Here is a 9,323-nt window from a genome sequence, read left to right as displayed (position 1 = left end):
TGTGGCAAAACGAAACCAAACCAAACCAAACAAATTAGAACCCAGCTGGGGAATTCCCTGGCGGTCCAGTGGTTAGGACTCTGCTCTTTCACTGCCAGGGCCCAGGTTCGATCCCTGGAACTAAGATCCTGCAAGCCACGTGCTGTGGCAAAACCAAACCAAACCAAACCAAACAAATTAGAACCCAGCTGGATGTCCCTCAGTGTCAGCAGCTCCCCAGGCCTTCCAAAGTGTGGTCCCAGACCAGCAGCATCGGCATGGCCTGGTAACTTGTTAGAAATGAACATTCCTAGGCCCCGGCCCAAACCTAGCTAATCAGAAACTCTGCAGGTGGCAGTCTGGGTTTTAACAAGCCCCCAGGTGATTCTACAATGCTCAGTTCTGAGAAGCACTAGTCTAGGCCCATGTTTTCAAACATTATTAAACCTTTAGAGAACCCCCAAGAGATGAAACAGGAAGGAATGGAAATGCTGGGAGTGATACACGGGGTGGCGTGGGGATTCACTCTGCTGAACTCTTGGCTTCCCAGAAACACTCCTGAAAATGTTCTGGTTTAATCATTACACCCAAGGTTCTCACTCTGCACATTCTTTCTCTTGGGGAAACTGGGCAGACAACACCCAAAGCAAGAGAAATGGTGTCACAGGAGGAAGAAGAAACCTAAAATGAAACAAAAAAGAAACAGACAAAGCAACAGGTCCACACAAGGAAGGCAAAGACAAGTGAGGAAGCGTGTTTAATTGGCGTGACAAGGACGACATACAACGAGAGCACGGGAGGAGGCCTGGGCGTGCTACGTGGCCCCTGTCCACCCCGGGGCCTGCCCCTCCCCCAGAGACACACACACCAGCAGATTCAGACAGAACACCACCCCAAAAGAGGCTCAGAGGGACCGGGAAGGCAAACAGAAAATCACCACCCAGGAAACATTGCTTTTTTTTTTTTTTGGTAAGAGTTGCCCAAATTCCTTTCCAAAGCTGCAGGCTCTGGGCGGGGGGCACCATGACGATTCAGACTCCCACTGGCCTTTCACCTCGGCCAAGGCTCTGATGATTCCGCTCACGGCTGCTCCCCACAATGGCCCTGGGACATGGGCTGAGCAGAGACTCACTCCCATCTGACGGACGGAGAAACTGAGTCCCAGTGAGAAGTGACTCGCCCAGAGTCCCGGAGAAAGCTGGTCACTGAGTCAGACTGGGAGCCTGTGGCCCTCCCTGGGGCCATGGGTCAAGGCAAAGACACACGGGGAACAGAAATGTACAGCCTGGGCAGGGGGCAGTCGGGATGGAGGTGGAGGGGATTCTGCGTTTGTCCCAATCACGGGGAGCAGACAAAGGCTGAGAGGCCTAGATGCCAAGACAGAAGATGGGACCAGCAGTGTATTCGACAAAAGCCTTTTATTCATCCAAAAATCAACCATTGGGTTTATTCCGCAGATATTAAAAAAGGTCGCCCTTATGCTGATTCACTTGCTATCTCTGGGGTAGACCTAGAAGAAGGGCGTCTGGGAGACATGCTGCCAATAAGGTGGGGCTGGAAGCTCAGGGTCTGGGTGAGATCATAGCGCCGCCCCCCGCCCCCCCTCGCCTCCCCATCTGCGGCCTCCCTCTCAAATCACCTATTTGTCTGGTCAGGTCCCCCAAATGCCTTTACTGATCATCGCCACGAGGGGGCGCTCCCGCGTCCCCTCAATCCCTTAGAAGCTGAAACCACTGGGAACCCGGTAGCTTTTCCACTAGGTGAGCAGTGGGGCTTTCCCCAGGGAGAGGCTGCGTCTTCCCAGGGGGCCCAGGAACCCCACACCCCAACCCTCTAGAGAAGGGACAGGGTCCCCGAAAGCCCAGATGCATCTGTCATCTAGGAAGTTGGCTGTCAAAATGAAAAGCATTTCAGGGGAAGAGGAGGACACACATCTGCCTTGACGTTATTCTAAACGACGTTATTCTAAACGTTGCCTGGTTAAATACTGGAAACTCATGACGTTCTCCTAAGTACCACCAATGCAGAGTGGGGAGCGGATTCTATGAGGAAGAGGCCAGGGCTGCTGCAGACGGACTGCCCGAGGCTGGCCCCTGCTCCTGGGCTGGGGAGCGAGGGCTAAGAGCCTGGCTTCTGGCTGGTCTGGAAGCCCCAGAGCAGCAGCCGATGGGGCTAGGCCTCGGGTGGGAAACGGTGCTGGGGAGAGAGGCCCATGGGCTGCTCAGGGTTCCAAGGGTGCTGCAGCTAGAGGCCTGGTGAGAGGAGGGGACGGAATTGTCCCTGCCCGCAACCTCGGGCAAAAATGGCCAGTGTCCAGCACCCTGCCAGGAAGAGGTGTGGCCCTTCCAGCAGCTCTGGACGTCTCTGGGCAAGGACCCAAGGTGTGCCTTGGCCCATGGGTCCACAGTACCACCTGCTAAGGTCAAAAGCCACACGCGTAGCTCCAAACCAAAAGGCCTAACGGTGAGGAGGTGGGAGGAAAGCCTTGTACACAGATCTCCCTAGACTCCTAGGAGTCAATGTCTCAGCGGGCGGGACCCACATGCTTAACCTTGGATAATTCTTAGCCACAAGCCCTTTCCCGTGATGCTCCAGGACAGGCTGCACAAAAGCTCTGGCCCACTGGACCAGACGTGTAAGTCGAGGCTTAGGTGGAGGCCAGAGAAATCATTTGACCTGGGGAAAGGCCCCGCTCTCCCCATCTCCAGCCCCAAGCCACCAAGTTCACCTGCTGCCCTAGGGTCCTAGGTCAGAGCCAGGCTGAGGAACTGCAGGATTTGGTGGCGAGTACTGGGCCTCCTAGGCCAGTGGCCTGAGCAGGAAGGTGACCGCAGGGGCCTCAAAGAGCCCAAGCTTCAAAGTCACCCGTGAAAATGGAACTACTGCTCCTATGCCCGCAGGATCTGGGGGGCTTCCAGCGGAGAGAGAGGGCAGCCAGAGGGCTGGCAGATGCAAGAAGGGAGAGACAGGGGCTGGCCAAGCGGTCCAGCCTGCGGGAGCGGACACGCAAGTCCCACGCTGGCGGAGCCGCTCTCTGGCGGGGGGGGTCTGCTGTGAGAGTTAAAGAGCAGGAGAAGCTCTGGCCTCCTGGGAAAGTGCAAAGTGGGCGCCAAGGGCAATTTAAAGCGGGGGCCAAGGGTCAGCTCCTCCCCTCCACTGGCCGGGATAAGTCAGGAGGTGATAGGCTGCTGACTTCGCAAAGAAGAAGCAGGGATTCTCGATTCCGGCCTGGCCCTAAACAGTCTGGGAGGCTGCCTCTCACCCGGAAGCCTTCCCTGGGCGAGGACTAGTTCTGGGCCTGAAAGATAGCTCAAGAGTCCAGGAGGGACCAGGAAGCTCTGCGGGGAGGGACAGGGTGTGTCATCCGAGCACACACACCACGAACAGTGGCTGCTGTGTCCCTGAAGACCGTGCTAAGAGACAGAGAGTGACTCAGGCAGTGCCCGTGTCTGCTGGGGTCTGTAAACTTAGACACAGACCGCAGAATCACCAACTGCAGGAAACCCAAGCTTAGAATTAGACAGCATCAGCACGAAGGGAAGCCTCCGGATCCCCCAGCCCAGGCCTCCCAGACCCGCAGCAGGGGGAGCTGGGGCCAGAGGGTGGGGGGACCACAGTCACGGAGCAAGGGCCACAGCCTCAGGATCTTGCCTTCTGGTCCAAGGTCATCTGACTTTCCTGGTGACAGTTGTGGGCCTGCCCTGTCTCAGTGGCAGGCAGAGCTAGAAGCTTCCTGTGAGCACATGTGGGCCACAGCCCAAGAAGCCACCTGAATGGGATTGCCTGCGGCCCTTCTCTCTCCCCCGCTCCCTTCCGGCCTTTCAGCTAAAAGAGGGAAAGATACTGTGGTCCGCTGGACGAGGCAGGAAAGCAGGGTGAGCGGCTATTCTCAAAACCCACCAAGGAGGGAGAGGCAGACTTTACATCTGCTCACTCCCTCCTCCTTCTCTCCTTAGATTCTCGGTCCACCCCCGCCCCTTCCTGGATCCCAGTCTCAGCACAAGCCTCGCCACTCCCCATGGCGCTGCGAACACCAAAGCAAGAACTGAGAAACCGGAAGATGTCCCCTGTTTGTCCTCAGAAAAGAGGTTATGGACCCAGAGGAGGACACAGGACCGAGAGGTGTGTGAACCGGGAGCAGAGAAAAGAGATCCAGGAGGGAGGCATTCGAGCTGGAGGGAACAGTGCATTAGCCATTTAAGAAGCCCACCTTTCCCCTCTCCAAACATCGAGCACAGAATCTGGAAAAAAAAAAAAAGATTTTTGGCTTCTTGGCCGCTGCAGGCCACCATCCTCCCAAGCGCCTGGGCAGGTGGGCGAGGGCGTGCACGTGTAAACGGTGGGCCCCGCATCCCTGGGAGCATCAGACACACGAGGCAGCAGCAACAGTTACCAACCAATAAATAAAAGGTATCAATTATATATGTATAGAAAAAAAAAAAAAAAACTCACTTTCCCCACAAAAAGCACAATATTGTTATCACAAAAAAAATCATCAACATTGTAATTAATCATCCTAGCCGCGCAGGTGGTCTTGCTGCTCGAGGATGGGGCGCCAAATCACGACGGGCAGGTAGGCCCCCCACGCCCCGACCCCCCGTGGCCGAGGCCGTGACTCCCGTGGCCTCCCCCGCTGCCAAGGTCAAGGCAGGAGGCAGAGTTCTTTGACGTCCCCGAGGCCTTCTCCCCATCTGTCAGTCTGAATCTTCTAGGACAGAAGGTAGTTTTGTTTTTTTTTCTTTTTCAATGTCTGTTTGAAATAAAGAACGAAAGCACACACGCAGGAGAGCAGGAGGGACCGAGAGGCCGCCTGCGAAGCAGCCGAGTCCTTGGTTTTGCAGAGGGCTGGAGCCTTTTCCCATCCGTACTGTCGTTTTCTGGACAAGCAGAAGTTGGTGGCAATTGGAGCCGGTGGCTTCAGGCGACGGGTGGGTGCAGGGGTGGGTGGAGGAGAGCCCGGCCTCACGGTTCCAGGGCAGCCGGGCAGCCCGGTGGGGCGTGGATGCGGAGAAAGGCTGGGTGGACACACGAGGGTGGTGGTGTCGGGGCGGAGGTGGCCTCAGGGCACGGGAGGAGGTGAGTGGCTCCCAGGCATCTGGAAGACACAGGGAGGCGGGACGGGTTCAGAGCTGGCTGCCAGGGACACAGAGCAGGCGACAGTCAACTAGAGGACCAGGTGGCATTATATGTCACAAGTCCTAAAAATGTGCATGCCCTCCGGTCCACACATTTGGTGCTTACTATTTATCCTTAAGAAATAAATGTTTAGGGCTTCCCTGGTGGCGCAGTGGTTGAGAGTCCACCTGCCGATGCAGGGGACACGGGTTCGTGCCCCGGTCCGGGAAGATCCCACATGCGGCGGAGCGGCTGGGCCCGTGAGCCATGGCCGCTGAGCCTGCGCGTCCGGAGCCTGTGCTCCGCAACGGGAGAGGCCACAACAGTGAGAGGCCCGCGTACCGCAAAAAAACAAACAAACAAACAAACAAACAAAAAAGAAATAAATGTTTATGGGGGGTGGGGGAGGGATGGACTGGGAGTTTGGGGTTAGTAGATGCAAATTATTACATATAGAATGGATAAACAACAAGGTCCTACTGTATAGCCCAGGGAACTATATCCAATCTCCTGGGATAAACCATAATGAAAAAGAATATGAAAAAGAATGGATATAAAAAGAAATATGTATCTGAATCACTCTGCTGTACAGCAGAAATTAACATGACATTGTAAATCAACTGTACTTCAGTAAAAAATAAGTTAAAAAGACAGAAATAAATGTTTATGACAGTATCATCTGTAATAGCAAAATCAAAAGGGAGGGAGCAAACTCAGTGTCCACTATCAGGGGACAGGTTGGATAAATAAGGACAGAACCATAGGATAAAAAAGTTTGCAACCATTAAGAACAATGTGTGCAATGGCCAATAATCACATGAAAAGATGCTCAGCAGAATTAGTCATCAGGGAAACACAAATCAAAACCACAATGAGACGCCACTTCGCACCCACTAGGATCAAACCCGAAACTAACGAGTGCTGGTGAGGGTGTGAAGAAATTGGAACCCTCGACCACGGCTGGGAGGAATATAAAATGACACCGCTACTGTGGAAAAGTTTGGCAGTTCCTCAGAAAATTAAACATAGTTACTATATGACCCAGCAATTACACCCCAGGGATGGACTCTAAAAGCTGGAAAATAGGTACTCAAATCCATGTACACCAATGTTCATAGCACCGTGATTCCCAATTGCCAAAAGGTGGAAATGACCCAGATGTCCATCAATGGATGAATGGATAAACAAATGTGATCTCACCACACAATGGAATACTATTCAGCCATACAAACGAATGAAGTACTGGTACGTGCCCCAACACAGAGGAAACTTGACCACATGATGCTAAGTGAAAGAACCAGACATAAAAGGTCACATAGGGCTTCCCTGGTGGCACAGTGCTTAAGAACCCGCCTGCCAATGCAGGGGACACGGGTTCGAGCCCTGGTCTGGGAAGATCCCACATGCCGCGGAGCAACTAAGCCCGTGCGCCGCAAGTACTGAGCCTGCGCTCTAGAGCCCGTGAGCCACAACTACTGAAGCCCACGCTCTGCAAAAACAGAAGCCACCGCAATGAGAAGCCCGCGCACCGCAACGAAGAGTAGCCCCTGCTCGCCGCAACTAGAGAAAGCCCGCGTGCAGCAACGAAGACCCAACACAGCCAAAAATAAATAAATTAATTAATTAATTTAATTAAAAAAAATAAAAGATAAATAAAAAGATAAAAGTCACAGAGTAAATGATTCCATTTATATGAAACACCCAGAATAGAGACAGAAAGCAAAGTATGGTTGCCAGAGGCTCACTGAGGGGTGGGGGTGGGGGAGAAACTGCTTAAGGGATATGGAGTTTTATCTTGGAATGAGGCAAAGGTTCTAGAATGTACTAAATGCCACTGAATTGTTCACTTTAAGATAGTTAATCTTACGTTATGTGCATTTTTTTAAAAAAGCAGCAGCCTGGGGGACAGTTATGTCTGTTACTGTCTGTACCATCCAAAGACCCTTCCCATAACCTGCTCCAACCCTGTGTTTAAATCTCACGTCCCCACTCCCCACTGGACAGGTGTAGGTGTCTGATACAAAGGGGTCATTTTCCTGATTTGGGGAGACGACTTAAAAACATTATCTGCGCCAATCCGAATCTATGTGGAGGTGGCCCTGGGGGAGTAGGAAGGCCCTGCAGGACCAGAATTGGGGGGGCCATTATGGTGCAGGTGCCGAGGGAGAGAGAGTATGGAGCAACCACCCAGAGGAAGGCCAGAGCACCCAAGAGAGAGGCCTGGGTCCTCTCAGCCTTCCAGGTCCCCTGCCAGACCCTGGAGGTTCAGCTGGGTCTCCAATCACATGCTTTGCCTTCCGCGGTGATCTGTGAACCCCTGTGACTTGCATTATTGTATCTGCAAGTTAAGGGAATTCCCTGGCGGTCCAGTGGTTAGGACTCCAAGCTCTCACTGCCAAGGCCTGGGGTTCGATCCATGGTTGGAGAACTAAAATCCCATCAGCTGTGTGGCGTGGCCAAAAAAAATGTAAAAACAAGAAAAAAAAAAGAACTGCAAACATGATGAAACTCACCAAATGCATTTAAATCCCTAAATTCACAGTTACACATATATTTTGTAAAAACATCACTGGTCACCTCTAAGGATTTTAGAAATCCAACTTGTTTTGAAAACTGATAAAGAATCAAGTATCCTTCATGCCTTCCCTATGAAAACCAAGCCTCAGGGTAACCACCAAGTGGATGAGGGGAGGTTTCCCTTTGTAAAAGTAATCTAGCCAATGACGAAGAAGGAAAGACAACTTTAGGACGTCACCATTTTGCACCATGCAATGAATGAATGGACAGAGGTGGCGATCAGAAACAGCTGCTAATGTCACCGAGGTCACGTGCACCTGCTAGACACACACAACCCCGCTCATGAGGTGTTCTCACCCAAAGTGGACCAAACTCAATGCCAAGCCAGCCTGCAGATTTAACTGCCATTTCCAGGAAGAACAAGAAAGAGGAGAGCCTGTTAACAGCACCACGGGGCGCTGTACACAATGCTCTTCTCAGCAAATAGCAAGAAGGAGAAGGGAAGGGGGAAAACTTAAGAGACTAAAATAAACGTAGACCTATCAACCGCTTGCTAGCTATGGACTTCATTCAGATTCAGATTCCAATAAACAAAGTGAAAAAAATTGTGAGACCACAAGAAAGTGGAATGTAAGTGCTGATGAGAGCGTATTAAGGAATTATTGATGTTTTGGGTATTATGGATTTTTTTTAAAGAATCGTTATCTTTTAGAAATACATTTTGAAATAGTTATGTATGAAATGATACGATGTCTCGAATTTGCTTCAAAACAAGCCAGTGTCGGGGGTGTGTGGGGGAGGGTATAGGCGGCGGTGATTCTGAAGCTGGGAGATGGGTACACAGAGTTACATATCCTCTCTACTATTGCATGCGACTGTTCCCATAATAAAAATTGTTTTCATCCACTCTCAAATTTCCAACAACCTAAGTGCCCCACACCGTAAGACTGGTTAAGGTCTGGTCCAACCATAAACGGTCTGCTATGCAGCTATTAAAAATGATGATCTCAAACAACATTTAGTGACGCAAAAAATATGCATGATCTCAGTTCCTGAATAATTCAGTGAATTATATAACCGTAATTTATCTAAGAATTATGATCCACCAGGAATCTGAGGAGGTACATAAATCGCAAAAACGATGGAACACAAATTGGATATAATTACTCTCAGGCAGGATCTAGGAAGGCCTGAGAAAAATGGTACGGCAATTTTCGGGAGGCGCTATAGAAAAGTGGATCTTGTCACCCCGAAAAACTTGTCATGAAAATAAAGTTACATCGTGTTGGCCGACACGTTGCTGGTGAGGGTAAGATATATGCCTACATAAATTGCGTTATGGAAAGCCAGTGTAGACACAACAGGATGTGAAGCCAAGTTGGGTAAAACACATTCAAAATCTCTTTTCTTAGTGTTGGGTCTCCAAAAGGAAAAAATGGCTCCTACAAGTTGTTCCTTTAAAAAACAAACAAACCAAAAACCAAAAAACACAGCCAAGAGCGTATGGTTATGAACTCGTTGTTGAGGAAATATACATACATATATATTCATAGAAAACTGTAAGACAAAAACAAATAGGGTAATTCAGAAAGAATCACACACTTTAAAGAAATTAATTACACTGTACAACTTTTCCTTGGGGGGATACAGCAAGAACTTATGTTTGCACCATTCTTCCACGGCCTGGAGGAAATATGCAGCTGTTATATATA

General features: G+C 50.8%; 1 protein-coding gene across 1 annotated transcript in view; it reads right to left on the bottom strand.

The window, feature by feature from the left end:
- Positions 1–1,378: 1,378 nt before the first annotated feature.
- The window catches only part of NCS1 (neuronal calcium sensor 1), a 51,661-nt gene continuing 43,716 nt past the window's right edge, over positions 1,379–9,323 (bottom strand). The window contains exon 9 of the mRNA XM_024762217.1: positions 1,379–5,074. The gene's annotated coding sequence lies outside the window, so the exon portion shown is untranslated. The remainder of the gene's footprint in view (positions 5,075–9,323) is intronic.

The sequence above is a fragment of the Neophocaena asiaeorientalis genome, unplaced genomic scaffold (genome assembly GCF_003031525.2).
Source record: "Neophocaena asiaeorientalis asiaeorientalis breed wild unplaced genomic scaffold, Neophocaena_asiaeorientalis_V1.1 scaffold78, whole genome shotgun sequence".
Taxonomy (NCBI): Eukaryota; Metazoa; Chordata; class Mammalia; order Artiodactyla; family Phocoenidae; genus Neophocaena; species Neophocaena asiaeorientalis.
This window is presented reverse-complemented; position numbering and strand designations above follow the sequence as displayed.